Source organism: Macrobrachium nipponense, chromosome 16 (assembly GCF_015104395.2).
Source record: "Macrobrachium nipponense isolate FS-2020 chromosome 16, ASM1510439v2, whole genome shotgun sequence".
Classification (NCBI taxonomy): Eukaryota; Metazoa; Arthropoda; class Malacostraca; order Decapoda; family Palaemonidae; genus Macrobrachium; species Macrobrachium nipponense.
The window spans coordinates 2,365,548-2,383,047 of record NC_087209.1 but is presented as its reverse complement, the minus strand read 5'-3'; the positions used below and the strand labels follow the sequence as shown (position 1 = coordinate 2,383,047).

Below are 17,500 nucleotides of genomic sequence, written 5' to 3'. Positions count from 1 at the left end.
TTTACCCTTCTTTTTATTTTTTTGTTTTGTCTTACCTTCCGTTCATCAAATTTCACTTCTTTCAAAAGCTATGAAGAATTGTTATTATTATTCTTTTTTCTAACTGAGCTCAGAATCAAAGTGAATTTATTTTCTCGGTTGCTTTCTCCGTCTAAATTTGTTTTCTCTCAAATTTCACATATTTTTGAAAAGTATAAATGAGTTTATTTATGTCAAAGCGAATTGATTTTTCAGCCACGGTGCTATTTGAGGACGTACATACACACACACACACACACAAAATGAATTAAGCCGACTCACATTACGCTCGGAAAATACAACAAATGCTTTTGCAAACCACATGGGCATGTGGCCACATAAACCTACATAAACGCGACTTAGTTATTTAGTTATTCTCTACGAAAAAAAAAAAAAAACTCCGTGTTTCGGATTGGCGTCAGTTAGACGTTAAAATAAAGTGTTATTTTTGTATTTAAAAAATTTCTTTTTGCAACGGAGATTTTTTTTTCATTTCCTGAAATGCCTTTGAATGACAATGTAGCTGGAATATAGTTTCTTTGTTGCGATGAGTTTTGACGGAGAGAGAGAGAGAGAGAGAGAGAGAGAGAGAGAGAGAGGGAGAGAGAGAGGAGAGAGAGAGCGAGGGAGGCCTGGTGGTGTTGGTTGGAGAAATAAGGGAAGGATTAAAGGTGTGTGGGAAAGCAAGAAGGATCAGAGAGAGGAGAGGTAGAAGAGAGAGAGAGAGGAGAGAAGAAGAGAGAGAATGGGAAAGCAAGGAGAAAGGGGAAAGGGGGGGGAAAAAAAAAAATTTTTTTTTTTGGGAAAGCAAGGGAGGAGACTGGGGACACAAAGGGAGGAGATGGGTATCAACTTGGGAGAGAAATAAAAGTAAGTTGGACATGAGAGAGAGAAAGAAGAGAGACGAGAGGACGAGAGAGACGAGGAGAGGAGAGAGAGAGAGGAGGACAGGCCTGGTGGTGTTGATTGGAGTAAATGGGAAGGATAAAGGTGTGTGGGAAAGCAAGAGGTAGAGAGAGAGAGAGAGAGGAGAGAGAGAGAAGAGAGAGAGAATGGGAAAGCAAGGGAGAGAGAGAGAAGAGGAGACTGGGATCACTTGGGAGATGAATGTAGTGAATGAGAGAGATAAAGAAGTTGAGAGAGAGAGAGAGAGAGAGCGAGTGGGAAAGCGAGAGAGAGAGAGAGCATAGTGGGAAAGCAAGAGAGAGAAAGAGAGGAGGAGGAGAGACTGGGATCGCTTGGGCGATGGATGTAGCGACTGAGATAGATAAAGAAGTTGTGAGAGAGAGAGAGAGAGAGAGAGAGAGAGAGAGAGAGAGAGAGAGAGAGAGAGAGAGAAAGGGACAATACAGCACCAACGTCCACACCATCGCATCTAGTGTTGGTGACCTCTTAGAGCTGCAATAGTTTTTGTGTTTATTTGTTTGCTTGTTTTTTTTTTTTTTTTTTTTTTTTTGCACCAAGTGAAGCAAATATACAATTAATTATCTGATTTCTTCACCAGTGACGTTCATGCTCTCAAAGCAAGTCAAGAAAAACCAATTCATTTTACTAATTCCTTCCCCAGTGGAGTTCAATTGCAGTTAACAAAACAAATTCCTACCATTAGATTTTATCCTTGCAGGGCGAGATAGAGAGGTCACGTCTCTTAAGGGTGAAATATTTTCTCCTGCAGAGCGAGATAGCGAGGTCATGTCTCTTGAGAGTGAATTTTTTTCATGGTGAGTGAGATAGAGGGGTAAAGTCTCTTAAGAGTGAATTTTTTTCTTCTCCTGCAGAGCGAAATAGAGACGTCATCTCTCTTGTGAGAGAAATGTTTTCTCCTGCAGAGCGAGATAGCGAGGTCATCACCTTAAGAGTGAATTTTCCCACCCTCTCCCCCCTTGTAGAGTGAGATAGAGCAGTCATGTCTCTTAAGAGTGATTTTTTTTTCCTACAAAGCGAGACAGCGAGGTTACCTCTCTTAAGAGTGAATTTGTTTTTCTTCTGCAGAGCGAGAGAATGAAATCCTCCTCCTCCGTCAGTAGGTTCCTGTTGCTCCTGTGGCTGGTGTTCGAGGTCTCTGCTGCCCAGTCGTTCTCTGCGGTGCCCCCTTTTATCCTCCGAAGGTATTCGGGTAAGTTATTAGTGAGTTTTTAATATTAGTATTCAAATACTTGAACCAGTTTTGTTGTGATTTGAAACCATTGTTTTTTTGTTGTTTTTTTTTTGTGATTCTACACCAGTTTTGTTGTGATTTGAAACCAGTTTTTGTTTGTGATTTGAAACCAGTTTTGCTGTGATTTGAAACAATTTTTTTTTGTGATTTGAAACCAGTTTTGTTGTGATTTGAAACCTTTTTTTTGTGATTTGAAACCAGCTTTGTTGAGATTTCAAACCAGTTTTTTTTGTTTTCAAACCAGATTTTTTGTGATTTGAAACAAATTTTGTTGTGATTTGAAACCAGTTTTTTGTGATTTGCTTTCTGAAAAGAAAACTATAGATATGGCTTTGTCTGTTCGTCCGAACTTTTTCCTGTCCGCCCTCGGATCTCAAAAACTACTGAGGCTAGAGGGCTGCAAATTTGGATGTTGATCATCCACCCTTAAATCATCAAACATACTAAATTGCAGCCCTCTAACCTCAGTAGGTTTTATTCTATATAAGGTTAAAGTTAGCCATAATCGGGTGTCTGGCAACGATATAGGCCAGGCCACCACCGGCCCGTAGTTAAAGTTTCATGGGCCGCAGCTCATGCAGTCTTATACCGAAAACACCGAAAGATAGATAGATTTAGTCTCTATGGCCTTGATTATACGGTGTACAGAAAACTCGACTGAGCCTAAGAAACTTCGGCAATTTTTTTTACTTGTGGTCCGTGTTCTGTAATTTCGTTCTCTTCATTTCTGCCTCTTACTTCACCTAACTTCAGGTAATGCATTTAAAAACAGTCCTTACGTCTAGATATATAACTCTGTGGACTGATTCATTTAAATATTTCGTCTTTATCACTTAAAGACCAAAATAAGAATTTCCTCTAAACAAAAAAGTGTCCTATTATCATATTTCTCAGTGACATTTCAATGAGGCAAGGACGTAGCAGCGTATTTTAACTTGTCATTAACTTTAAGAAAGTGAATTCTAAGAAATGACTAATTGTATTCGTGGCCTTCAACGACAAAAATAATTCAAACTTCCCTGAGTTTCCCAGCGCAGTTCGCCCCGTTTTCTGTGATGTTTATTTTCGAGAGACTTGGCTGTCCTTCGGAGACAAAGAGGATTAAAAGTATTTAAAATGTTTAAAGGATTGGAAGAATTAAAGTCTTAGTATCATCGCTGATTATTATCATTACTGTCATTATCATGATTATCACGGCAGTCGTCAAAGGCATCATTGTATCACCGCTGTTGTGTGTTATTATAAAAAATAATATAAGTATGTGAAGTTATAAAAATCGTCATTGTATCACCACTGTTATGTTATTAACAAGGCTATAAGTATCTGAGGTCACAGAAATATTCATCGTCATCACCACTGTTGTTTCTGCTGTTATTAAAAAGAATTATACAAGCATCTGAGCTGTCAGCAAGTGTCAGCAGGGATTAATTACTGAATCCAATCAGCCAACTACTTTGCTGTCACCCTTTGGCTCTCAGGCTTCTTTGTGACTCATTACCACTTTATTGAGATCCCTAAGCTCTCTTACAAGTCTCAGAAAAAGATTTTACTTACAAAGATTAGTACTAAACTTTCAGCACAACGCCCCACATTTCTTATCCATGACAAGGGGTCGGGTGGTGAGGGGGATCGAGTATGAGTACTACACAATGTTCCCTATTTAACCCTGGGTGGGAGGAGGGGGGGCCGCTTCAAATCAGTTACTAAATTTAGTAAATTAATGAGTACTTCGTTTACCTAATCAAATTATCAACTTGTTTTTGTATATTTATTCCTTTTTTGTGGTAAATTCCACCATTTGCTCTTAATTTCTTGTAACGTGTCTGAATTGTAAATGACTTTTTCCATCAGAGCCATTTCGTTCACTCTGCTGTCAAAATAGCAACGATTTTTATTATTATTATTATTATTATTATTTTTTTGCAGTATTATGGATGCTCGTGGGCCTGAGTTTTAAATGAGAGAGAGAGAGAGAGTAGGAACAATTTTTTCAGGTAAGATAGGGATGTTGATGGACCTGAGTTTTAAATGAGAGAGAGAGAGAGAGAGAGAGAGAGAGAGAGAGAGCCACAGTCTTGACAACGTATACGGAAGCTTATTGTAGAGCCCTTTCACTTGTCTCCCATTCAAAACCCTCCCACTGACGCACTGTATCTTAAAACATCAAAGTAATTTTGCATTGAAAAGGGGGGAGGGGGAGGGTAGAGGGGCAGGAACTTTACTTTCTTCTCGCCCTGACTTCAGTAAAGTAAAGTGTCTCGTCCAAATGGATTAGAACAATAAAGAACTCGACAGAAAGTAAAGATATTTAGTGAAATAAGCTTGGTTCTCGGTGCTGTCTCAGAGGGGTCCTACCGAACACAAAATTCTCAATAAATTTAGGAGAAGTTCTCGACGTCGATTCAGCAAAACATGAGAGCGGTTTACGAAGACCTTCCAACGAAGGTCATGCTGAAATTAAGAGGTGTGACTTCGGAGCAAACAGGCAGCACGAACGACGCGTGTTGGAATGTCTTGTAACCACATCAAAGAAGAAGAAGATCGAGACAGCAAAAGCCACTGAAAGTCAAGCTAAAAAAAACAACTTTTTTTTCGGGGTCTTCCACTACGGAGAATTTTTCAAAGCAGGTTATTTTATCGTAGCCAATGCTCTCACGAAAAGAAGAAGAAGAAGAAGAAGAAGAAGAAGAAGAAGAAGAAGAATGAGGACAAGAGGAGGAGGCGAAGAAGGAAAAGAAGAGGGGAAATAAGAAAGGAAGGAAAGAAACGTAGAAGGCCAACGCTGAGTTCAAAGAGAACTTGACATGAAAGAGCGCCAGTATAAATAGCACCCCCCGGCCACCTGTCGTCCCCACCCTCAAACCCGAAAAAGACCTAGAGGACCTCACGTCGCTCCCTTGAGAAGACCCCCAAAAAGACAAGGGGTCACCTTAATAATCCTATAAGAGCTCCACGGTGTCCTATTGTATCTTCTGGCACCTGACGTGACAGCGATCTGTCTGTCTCCTCTGAAGGAACTAATTGAAGGGACCCCTTTGGGATTCTGGGTCCATTCTGGCTCTTAATTTAGGGTGAGGGGTGGCGGGGAGAGGGGAGGGAAGGTGAGAGGGAAGAGGAGGAGGGGTAGGGACTGGAGAGTGGGGGAGAAGGGTAGGGGGTGGGTAGGGAATTTTGTCCTTTTGTGTCGAGGGCTAAGTAAGACGTCCCTTTATGCTGGTTACTGTGAGAACTCACCCAGGAGCCGCGGAAGTCGTAAACTCGACGTCTTAAATTAGATCAGCATAATTAACTGGATCGAGGGTGCTGGAGGAAGCTATAAATAAGGCCATAAATAAGACGTGAGGGCGTGGCAACAGCCGCCCCCGCCCCCCCCCAAAAAAAAAAAGATTAGGCGCTTTCATTATTATCGTCACGTAAGGCGTTACCGATCGCCTTTGGGCTAAGTATTCGAAAATTAGCTGAACTGTTATTATTATTATTTTTTTTTCTTTCTTTTTTTTTTTTTTTGCTCTATCACAGTCCTCTAATTCGACTGGGTGGTATTTATAGTGTGGGGTTCCGGGTTGCATCCTGCCTCCTTAGGAGTCCATCACTTTTCTTACTATGTGCGCCGTTTCTAGGATCACACTCTTCTGCATGAGTCCTGGAGCTACTTCAGCCTCAAGTTTTTCTAGATTCCTTTTCAGGGATCTTGGGATCGTGTCTAGTGCTCCTATGATTATGGGTACGATTTCCACTGGCATATCTCATATCCTTCTTATTCCTATTTTCAGATCTTGATACTTATCCATTTTTTCCTCTCTTTCTCTTCAACTCTGGTGTCCCATGGTATTGCGACATCAATGAGTGATACTTTCTTCTTGACTTTGTCAATCAACGTCACGTCTGGTCTGTTTGCACGTATCACCCTATCTGTTCTGATACCATAGTCCCAGAGGATCTTTGCCTGATCGTTTTCTATCACTCCCTCAGGTTGGTGCTCGTACCACTTATTACTGCAAGGTAGCTGATGTTTCTTGCACAGGCTCCAGTGGAGGGCTTTTGCCACTGAATCATGCCTCTTTTTGTACTGGTTCTGTGCAAGTGCTGGGCATTCGCTTGCTATGTGGTTTATGGTTTCATTTTTCGTATTGCACTTCCTACATATGGGAGAGATGTTATTTCCGTCTATCGTTCTTTGAACATATCTGGTTCTTAGGGCCTGATCTTGTGCCGCTGTTATCATTCCTTCAGTTTCCTTCTTTAGCTCTCCCCTCTGTAGCCATTGCCATATGTCATCGCTGGCTAGTTCTTTAGTCTGTCCCCTGTATTGTCCGTGCATTGGTTTGTTGTGCCAGTCCTCTGTTCTGTCTGTCATTCTCCTGTCTCTGTATATTTGTGGGTCTTCGTCTACTTTTATTTGTCCTTCTTCCCCTGCACTCTTTAGCCACTCGTCTTCACTGGTTTTCAGATATTGTCCCAGTGCTCTGTTCTCGATATTGACGCAGTCCTCTATATTTAGTAGTCCTCTCCCTCCTTCCTTTCGTGTTATGTATAGTCTGTCTGTATTTGCTCTTGGGTGTAGTGCAGTTGTGATTGTCATATGTTTCCTGGTTTTCTGATCTATGCTGCGGAGTTCTGCCTTCGTCCATTCCACTATTCCTGCGCTGTATCTGATTACTGGCACTGCCCATGTGTTTATGGCTTTTATCATATTTCCGGCGTTGAGTTTTGACTTGAGTATCGCCTTGAATCTCTGCATATATTCTTTCCCTGTCGTGTCCTTCATCTCTTGGTGTTTTATATCCCCTCCTTCCATTATTCCCAGGTATTTGTATCCTGTCTCATTTATGTGTTTGATGTTGCTCCCATCTGGTAGCTTTATCCCTTCAGTTCTCGTTACTTTGCCTTTTTGTATGTTGACTAAGGCGCATTTTTCTATTCCAAACTCCATCCTGATGTCCCCAGATACAATCCTTACAGTCTGGATTAGGGTATCTATTTCCTTGATGCTCTTACCATACAGCTTGATGTCGTCCATGAACATCAAATGGTTGATTCTGTTGCCTCTTTTCTTGAGTTGGTACCCGGCATCCATCTTCTGTAGTACTTTTGTCATGGGAATCATGGCTACTACGAAGAGTAGGGGGACAGTGAGTCGCCCTGGAAGATCCCTCTCCTGATATTAACCTCTGCTAGTCTTATTCCAGAGCTTGCAAGTATTGTATTTCAGTTGCGCATTGTATTTTTGAGGAAGCTGATGGTGTTTTCCTCTGTCCCATATATTTTCAGGCATTCTATTAGCCATGTGTGTGGTATCATATCGAAGGCTTTCTTATAGTCTATCCATGCCATGCTTGGATAGACTATATTATTATTATATTATTATTATTATTATTATTATTATTATTATTATTATTATTATTATTATTATTATTATTGTTGCTAATTAAAAATCCTCATAGTAACACGAGTCTTCATATGGAGAAACAAATCCAGTTATGTGATGTACATAAATTTAAATTTAAAACTTTTAAGGATAGCTTTCGGGAATCTGTTCGGTTCCCCTTATCATTGATAAGGGGAACGGAACAGATTCCTGAAAGCTATCCTTAAAGTTTTAAATTTAAATATCTGTACATTTACATAACTGTGGATACGTTTATCCATTGTTCTTATTATTATTATAGAAACAAATCCAGGTTATATATGTGTACATATATATTTAAAAACAAATCTCTACAGAGAGCTTTCATGAATCTGGTTCCATTCAGTTTTATTATTATTGTTATTATTATTGTTATTATTATTATTATTATTATTATTAGTTATTATTATTATTATTATTATTATTATTATTATATTATTATTTTTGTGGTCTATATCACAATCCTCAAATTCGACTGGGTGGTATTTATTATTATTATTATTATTATTATTATTATTATTATTATTATTATTATTATTATTATTATTGTTCTAAGGGTCCACAATAATACAAAGTGTAAAAAGTCCGTGTATAATTTTGAAGACTTTACAGATAGCTTTCGAACCCTTCCCTGGGTTCATTTTATTTATTTTTTTTTTATTTTTTTTTTTTTGACTGAAGATGAACCCAGGGAAGGGTTCGAAAGCTTTCTGTAAAGTCTTCAAAATTATACACGGACTTTTTACACTTTGTATTATTGTGGACCCTTTAGAACATTACATATACTCGCGTGATAGAGAGTTTTTCCCTACTATTATTATTATTATTAATATTGGTGTTGTTGTTGTTGTTGTTGTTGTTATTATTGAATCTCCTCACGCAGTCATATGGAACAAGCAAAAGAGAAATGTTCAGAATATGAACAAACTGCGGGCACAGTCAAACGAAACAAACAGAAGAAATGTTCAGATGCGAACAAACAAGAAACACAGACAAAAGATAAGAGAAAGAGATAATGGACAAAAAGACCATTTCGTTACGTCACACCTTTTCACGCGAATCATTCCATAGGCAAATTACTCCATAATTACTCCATTCACTGTTGGAGATTGATGAGGGCTACAGAAACCTTCAGGAGACCTCCTACAATACTAAGGCCCGATCCAATATTCTCTGGCACATAGAAAGGCGAATCTGCAATGGATCTAGAACAGAAAGGACAAGGCAATTTTCCCCCCCTTTTTAACCTATTTCGAATATTTTTTATATTCGCGTATTTTCTAGAGAAGTTGTTACAACAACGAATCTTATTTTTTTATGCACTCACAACAGACCTACGGTGGCTATTGACATTGCCATTGAAATCTAATGAATATGTTATAAATTACTTTCTTTTACTACAATGTCGTATTTAGTTTGTATCTGTGACAAGGGCTTCATTACTATTATATACATATATAATTTATATATATATATATATATATATATATATATATATATATATATATATATATATATATATATTTGCATATATATACATACATACATACATACCTATACGTACATATATATTATATTATATGTAATATAGTATATAGATAGTATATATATATATATAATATATAAACATGATAGTCCAGCACAAAAGTGTATACCTGTTACACTCCAAGGTTACACCAAAAAGTTTTTGTTGTTCTTAAACGTGGCGTACGTTATCCGTTAGACTATATACGTGTTTCTCAGACAATACATCATAATAATTATGTACTTCCATCTAGTACATTATTGAAAGATAACAAAGCAAAAAATGAACCACAAAAATATTGAGCTAATTAACGTTAAATTATTTCGGGCACCGATAAACGCTGAGATATATATATAAGATATAAATATTAGTAGATAGATTATATTATATATATTATAGTATACATAATCCATATAATAATAATTACCCTACATACATTATCATATACTATAAATATATTATATATATTATTATATATATAGTATTATATATATAAGATTAATTTAACATATAGTAATATATATATATATTATATATAATATATAGATATATAGATAGATATATATATATAAAGGTTTTTTGCTACGAAGGAAAAAATGAAAAGCGAGATAGCCAAGTACTTTCGGTCCTGTTCGGACCCCCCGAAAGTACTTCGCTATCTCGCTTTTTCATTTTTTCCTTCGTGGCAAAAACCTTTATTTATACATAGCATCACGTTTTATATACTCGTGATCAAGTTATTCAATATATATATATAATATATATATAGTATATATATATATATAAAAAGGTATATGCCACGAGGGAAAATAAACAACGGAGTATCCCTCGTGGCATATACCTTTATTTATGGATTTATCACGTTCCTAACTTTCGTGATTCTGTTATACATACACACACACACACACACACACACACACACACACACACACACACACATATATATATATATATTATATATATATATATATATCATATATATTACAACCCATCATTCTATCCACCTGAAATTGTGTCGTCCGTAAGTGATGAATGCTGACAGTGTACCTCGCGTGGTGCACTGCAGGCATTAGTTAAGGTTTTTTGCAACTCCCTTCATCCGTTTTCTATTCCCGTTCATCCTTCTTGCTTTCCAGCCGCTCCTAACAATTGTTTCAACATTATTTTCAGCGCCGAATGACCTCAAAGGTCCCAGCGCTTGCTCTTTGAAAGAATTTTTTTTTTTTTCCAATTCGTGGTCTTAGATGTTGTTATTGCTATGTGTATGAAGTTTTCTCAAACGTAGTGAATTATTGTTTAAACATGTAATACAACAATTAAGGAGATAATATATAGTCTCTCTCTCTCTCTCTCTCTCTTATTTTATGTGAGTCTATCTTGTTTTTGTAAACTGATATATTGATAATCTTCTTTGGAACCAGTTTTTCATTTTTTTCACATATATATAATAATGACGTATTATGTATGTATAATATATATAAAAATATATATATTATATATATTTATATATAGATATATATATATATATATATATATATATAATTTATACATACATACATACATACATACACATACCATATATATATATATATATATATATATATATATATATATATATATATCTATATCTATATCTATATATATATATATATATATATATCTTTATATATATACATATCTATCTATATATATATATATATATATAAATTATATATATATATATATATAAATATATTATCTATATATATATATTTATACATACATACTACATACATACATATATATATATATATATAGATATATTATATAATACATATCTATATCTATATATAGATAATATATTATATATAGTATATATTTATATATATATACATATCTATCTATCTATATATACTATATATATATAAATAGATATATATATATATCTATATATATATATATATTTATATATATTAGATCTATATAATATATATATGATATATATATATACTATATATATATATATATATATATATATATATATATATTTATATATATATATATATATATATATATATTATATATATATATATAATCTATATAATATATATATAAAACACACATGGAACTCCCCAGTTAGTACAGATGCATCCACGACAATATACTTGATTAGCAAAGCGATATGTATTTGAAAGATTATTTACAAAGCTTATATCTTTCGTCCATCCTTCTGTCGACTTGATAAAATCCGCAGAAGTATGGAAGGAAGCCTCAAGTTCTCTATATATTTTCACGAGTATGCCAACCATGAACTAGGTCACTCATGGCGCCGCATTTGATTTTTTCTATGGGGAACAAAATTCAAATAAAAACCCATGAGGCTCAGTGGCGTGGTTGGTATGGTCCTTGCCTGCCACGTGGGTGGCTGCGAGTTCGATTCTTGGGCATTCCATTGAGGGGTGAGAGATGTGTATTTCTGGTGATGGAAGTTCACGCTCGACGTGGTTCGGAAGTCATGTAAAGCCGTTGGTCCCGTTGCTGAATAACAACTGGTGCCATGCAATGTAAAAAACCCCATACAAACAATTAAAACTCATGAGATATATGTATATATATATACAGGGTGTAACACGAGTTTATGCAAATATTTCGGGGAATGAAAGAAAAAGTAATTCTAAACAGAAAATGTTCTAAAAACATACATTTTAAAGATTCTTTTGTCGGTGAGGGGAATTTTTGAAATAACCGTTTCTCTTTAACACTCCTCTCGGTCAAGACGACGTATGCAATGTCTGAGTAGTCAGCGATAAGGTTGGTGGAAGGGTTGGTGAAGTGCATTAGGCAACTGGATTGATAGTCTTTTAATGATGATTTTTTTTTTCTACCAGGTTTTTGAAAAATGTAACATTACAGTCCCTTCAATAAGTAAATCGCCTGTGAACAGACTTCATTATAATCAAATTTAATGATTAGCTTTACGTATCAAGAAAGTTTTTTTCATCTGACAGAGACAAAAGCATTTTCTTAGGTGTGTCTTTTTCCTTCGACTGGTGTGTGATGAATACTTTTGATGGAGAAGGAGAGGTTTTTTGGTGTTTTAAATCTTTGATTGGTGTGTAATGAATGGACCTATCTTTGATGGAGGCGAGAATTCTACTTGCTTTCTTTATCGGAGTCCAGTGAATACCTTTGACGGAGAGGGAGGTTTCTATGATACATGCATATTTCCCCTTTGTTCAGTATTTAAAGAATACATGTGATTGGGAAGTATTTTATTCACATCGGCATAATTGTTGATATCCTTTTTTTATGACAGTGGAATTCACTATCGCAAAACCCATAAATAAACATCATACCTGCATAATCCACATGACTGGAATGGTAAGGCATTGTCTCCAGGTTCTTGCTCACAACATGAATAAGGAATCTGGCACTATAGTCAAACTCAGCCTTTTTGGCCACTAAGGCGTTGATCTTGTTTACCCGGGATTTTCCACACCGTTGCCACTTCTCCCAAGGTAGGTACTTCTGCCCCACCTCTCTCTCTCTTTCTCTCTTTCTTGCGTTCAGCCTTTGACCACCATTCTTGATTTGCTTTGGAGCAAATCCTTTTAAGTGTCCTTTTGCTTACTTTGGCGGCTTTGGCTGTGTCCGCTGTAGGCCTTTTCATCTCGAAAGTACTGATTAACATTATAAATTATTTCCTTAGTCTGACTGTGCATGCGGGGTCAGCGAGAAGCGGGAGGTGTTTACATGGCGGGTCCGTAACACGGAATGACCTTGTCGGGCTGAGGTGGCAACGGAGCACTAACCCAGCACAGAGGTGATATCAAATCTCAGGAAAACATTTATAGTAACATTCATTTCCCCATCAAAAACTTAGTCATTCTTAAATTTTAAAAGCTAGACCACTTCAGAATTGTTCAAAATTTTGAAGAAACACCTTATTATTAATATCATTAAGAAATTTTATAAGCTAGACCATTTCAGAATTTTAAGAAACACATTATTGTTAAAAAATCCATAATTATATATCAAAACTATATTTCTATGTAAATATATAATTGTGGAGTTTTGAACAATTTGTTTTCACGAGACTGTGAATTTCTTAACAAACACATTATTATTATTAATATTATTAAGAAATTTTATAAGCTATACCACTTCAGAATTTTTAAGAACCCTTTCAAGAAACGCCTTATTATTATCAATCTCATTATTTCGGTAGATGAAACCTATTCACATGGAACAAGCACACCAAAGGGGCCACAAACTTGAAATTCAAGCTTCCTAAGAATAATGTTGGTTTCAACCATATATTTAGTTAGTATCAAAAATATCAGAGACATTTTTTCATCACTGTCGTGGCGTATTTAGAGAACTGTGGTAACTGTGCAGCTAACGCCAAAAAGTTATAGCACCCCATCCGTGACCACTCCGACATCCCGTGCGCGCCATCTTACTTGGCCATTTAATAATAATGGTTATTTCAAAATATTCACCTCTGACAAACGACTGCTTAAAATGCATATGTTTATAGAACCTTTCCTGCTGAGAATGACTTTTTCTTTCATTACCAAAAATATTTGCATAAACTCGTGTTATACCCTGTATATATAGATAGATAGGTAGATAGATAGATAGAATAGATTTGTGGCCTTTGCCGATCATAAGTGATCTCACCCCTGGGGCATCATCACTGACAGAGCATCATAGAAATGGGGGTTTATTTTTACCAGGGATGGGCCCTTCCCCATTCTCTTCTCTGTCAGCTAGCCAAGATCATATACTGCTTCTACTACATTTATGTCGAAAGGCAGATGAATCCTTTGCAGATTCCCAAAACCAGTCATTTCGCAGCTCACTGTAGGATAAACGGCTTTCGTTGAAAAGCAAAGTGCTCCTTGGCTGTCGGTGACTAGCTTTTCACATCGCATTCATGAGGAATACCAAGAACTGATTTCCCTGGGACCTCGACCTTCATGTTTCTCTTACGTCGGCGTTGACCTGGTTGGTTTCTCTGCAAATTCATCATCATGTCTTTGCTCGCCAGCTGAAGGTTCCTTCTCAAGCTTTGAGACGTATTCATGTCTGCTAATCGCTTCCTCGACCTGGAGCTGCTTCTGTCTTCGGGAATTTTTGGTTATCGCTTGGAATGTCACTGTGGTTCAGCAGATGGTCGTGATTTGGAGTGATTCTTCCTCTCCTTTTCTGATTGAATACATTTGCATGCAAATGTATAAACATGCGTAAATAGATAAGGATACCTCAAAAGCTAGAAATTCTTCGAGGTGTCTTAGACCTCCTGAAGACGCTGGAGACAATCTTGGGAAAGTTTGCACTAGATTTGTGGCCTTTGCCGATCACAAGTGATCTAATCCTTGGGGCATCATCACTGACGGAGCTTCGTTGAAATGGGGGTTTATTTTTGCCAAGGATGGGCCTCTTCCACTTTCTCTTCTCTGTCAGCTAGCCAAGATCGAACATTGCCTCTGCCGATCACAAGTGATCTTACCCTTGGGGCATCGAAATGAGGCTTTATTTTTATCAGGGATGGGACCGTCCCCTTTCTCTTCTCTGTCAGCTAGCCAAGCTCCTTTATTGCCACTACTACTCTTATGTCGAACCCAATCATTAGCAAAGTGCTCCTTGGCTGTCGGTGAATAGCTTTCCACATCATATTCAGGAGGAATACCAGGAATGATTTCACTGGGACTTCGACCTTCATGTTTCCCTAACGTCGGCGTTGACCTGGTTGGTTCCTCTGCAAATTCATCATCATGTCTTTGCTTGCCAGCTGAAGGTTCCTTCTCAAGCTTTGAGACGTATTCATGTCTCCTAATCGCTTCCTCGACCGTTTGGTGTAGATCCTCATCTGTTCTTTCGAGAGCTTTTGTCCAGAGCCTCTACGACATGTTCATTCGCCCTTGGTAGTCTTCTACTTCCTTCATCCTTCGAGATAGCTGAACTGTCTCTCGAGTTATCCCATGTTTTGTAATCTGCCACAAGTATTCTGTCTGGATTCTGGAGGTGTTTTCGTCTTCACTGGAGCTGCTTCTATCTTCGGGAATTCTTTGGGACAGCTTGAAATGTCAATGTGGTTCAGCAGATGGTCGTGATTTGGAGGGATTCTTCTTCTCTTTTTCTAATTGAATACATTTGCATGCAAATGTATAATCATGCGTAAATAGATAAGGATACCTCTGAAGCTGGAAATTCTTCAAAGTGTCTTAGACCCCCTGAAGATGCTGGAGACAATCTTGGGAAAGTTTGCACTAGATTTGTGGCCTTTGCCGATCATAAGTGATCTAATCCCTGGGGCACCATCACTGACAGCATCGTCGAAATGGGGGTTTATTTTTACCAGGGATGGGCCTCTTCCCCTTTCTCTTCTCTGTCAGCTAGACAAGATCATACATTGCTTCTGCCGATCACAAGTGATCTTACCCTTGGGGCATCGAAATGGGGCTTTACTTTTATCAGGGATGGGCCCTTCCCCTTTCTCTTCTCTGTCAGCTAGCCAAGCTCCTTTATCGCCTCTACTGCTCTTATGTCGAACCCAATCATTACGCAAAGTGCTCCTTGGCTGTCGGTGAATAGCTTTCCACATCATATTCAGGAGGAATACCAGGAATGATTTCACTGGGACTTCGACCTTCATGTTTCCCTTACGTCGGCGTTGACCTGGTTGGTTCCTCTGCAAATTCATCATCATGTCTTTGCTTGCCAGCTGAATGTTTCTTCTCAAGCTTTGAGACGTATTCATGTCTGCTAATCGCTTCATCGACATTTTGGTGTAGATCCTTATCTGTTCTTTCCAGAGCTTTTCCAGAACGTCTTGGATATATTCGTTCATTCGCCCTTGGTACTCTTCCTCTTCCTTCATCCTTCGAGTTAGCTGAACTGTCTCTCGAGTTATCCCATGTTTTGTAATCTGCCACAAGTATTCCGTCTGGATTCTGGAGACGTTTTTGCTTCCACTGGAGCTACTTCTGTCTTCGGGAATTCTTGGGGATTGCTTCGATTATCAATGTGGTCCAGCAGATGGTAGTGATTTGGAGTGATTCTTCGTCTCCTTTTCTAAATGAATATAATGTAAATCATGCAAAATAGATAAGGATTCTTCAGATGCTGGAAATTCTTCGAGTGTCTTAGACCCTCTGAAGACGCTGGAGACAATCTTGGGAAAGTTTGCTCTTTGCCGATCATAAGTGATCTTATCCCTGGGGCATCATCGCTGACACAGCATCGTCGAAATGGTGGTTTATTTTTACCAGGGATGGGCCCTTCCCCATTCTCTCTACTTTTATGTCGAAGACAGATGGATCCTTTGCAGATTCCTGAAACCAATCATTTTGCAGCTCACTGTAGGATAAACGGCTTTTGTTGAAAAGCAAGTGCTCTTTGGTTGTCGGTGGATGGCTTTCCACATCGCATTGAGGAGAAATGCATCGGCGAATCCTGGCGGTGTTCCTCGATGCCTGAGGTCTGACTGGGAAGATGCATCTCGCATATGTTGTAGTCAGTGAGCATGTGAAATAGGCATTCTCTTACTATCCTAGATCCCCACCCTTGTATCAGACGGCAGGAAGGGGTAACCCAGGCATAATTCGAATACTTGCCGCCAGCTTCACCGATCGCTGCACTGGGAATTCGTCAGTCTTCTTTCTTTTACGTGGACTTTGATCTGGTTGGTTCCTCTGCAAATTCATCATCATGTCTTCGCTCGCCAGCTGAAGGTTCCTTCTCAAGCTTTGAGATGTATTCATGTCTGCTAATCGCTTCATCGACCTTTTGGAGTAGATCCTTATTTGTTCTTTCCAGAGCTTTTCCAAAACGTCTTGGATATGTTCGTTCATTTGCCCTTGGTACTCTTCCTCTTCCTTCATCCTTCGAGTTAGCTGAACTGTCTCTCGAGTTATCCCATGTTTTGTAATCTGCCTCAAGTATTCCGTCCGGATTCTGGAGACGTTTTCGCTTCCACTGGAGCTGCTTCTGTTTTCGGGAATTCTTGGGGACAGCTTGGAATGTCAGTGTGGTCCAGCAGATGGTAGGGATTTGGACGGATTCTTCGTTTCTTTTTCTAATTGAATATATATGCATGCAAACGTATAATCATGCGTAAATAGACTAGGATCCTTCAGAGGCTGGAAATTCTTCGAAGTATCTTAGACCCCTTGAAGACGCTGGAGACAATCTTGGGAAAGTTTGCAGGAGGTCGACGCGATGTGTCTCGTCACTGAACTCGATTTTACTTGTGTGTTTGTGTTTATATAATGATTCCGGTTCAAGTTTTTCTCTTTTTTTCTGGAAGGACATTTTATGGAAATATGTTTGAATTTCATCCCGAATTTCAATAATTACGGTTTTTCAATATTTCAGTAAAGAACTTCATAACTAATAAAGAATTATT

The 17,500-nt window shown here is 37.8% G+C and overlaps 1 long non-coding RNA gene across 1 annotated transcript in view; it reads left to right on the top strand.

Moving 5' to 3' along the window:
- The window catches only part of LOC135195407 (uncharacterized), a 28,971-nt gene that overhangs the window by 7,451 nt on the left and 4,020 nt on the right, over nucleotides 1-17,500 (top strand). Inside the window, exon 2 of the long non-coding RNA XR_010310108.1 lies at nucleotides 2,011-2,134. This is a non-coding gene — a long non-coding RNA (uncharacterized LOC135195407). The remainder of the gene's footprint in view (nucleotides 1-2,010; nucleotides 2,135-17,500) is intronic.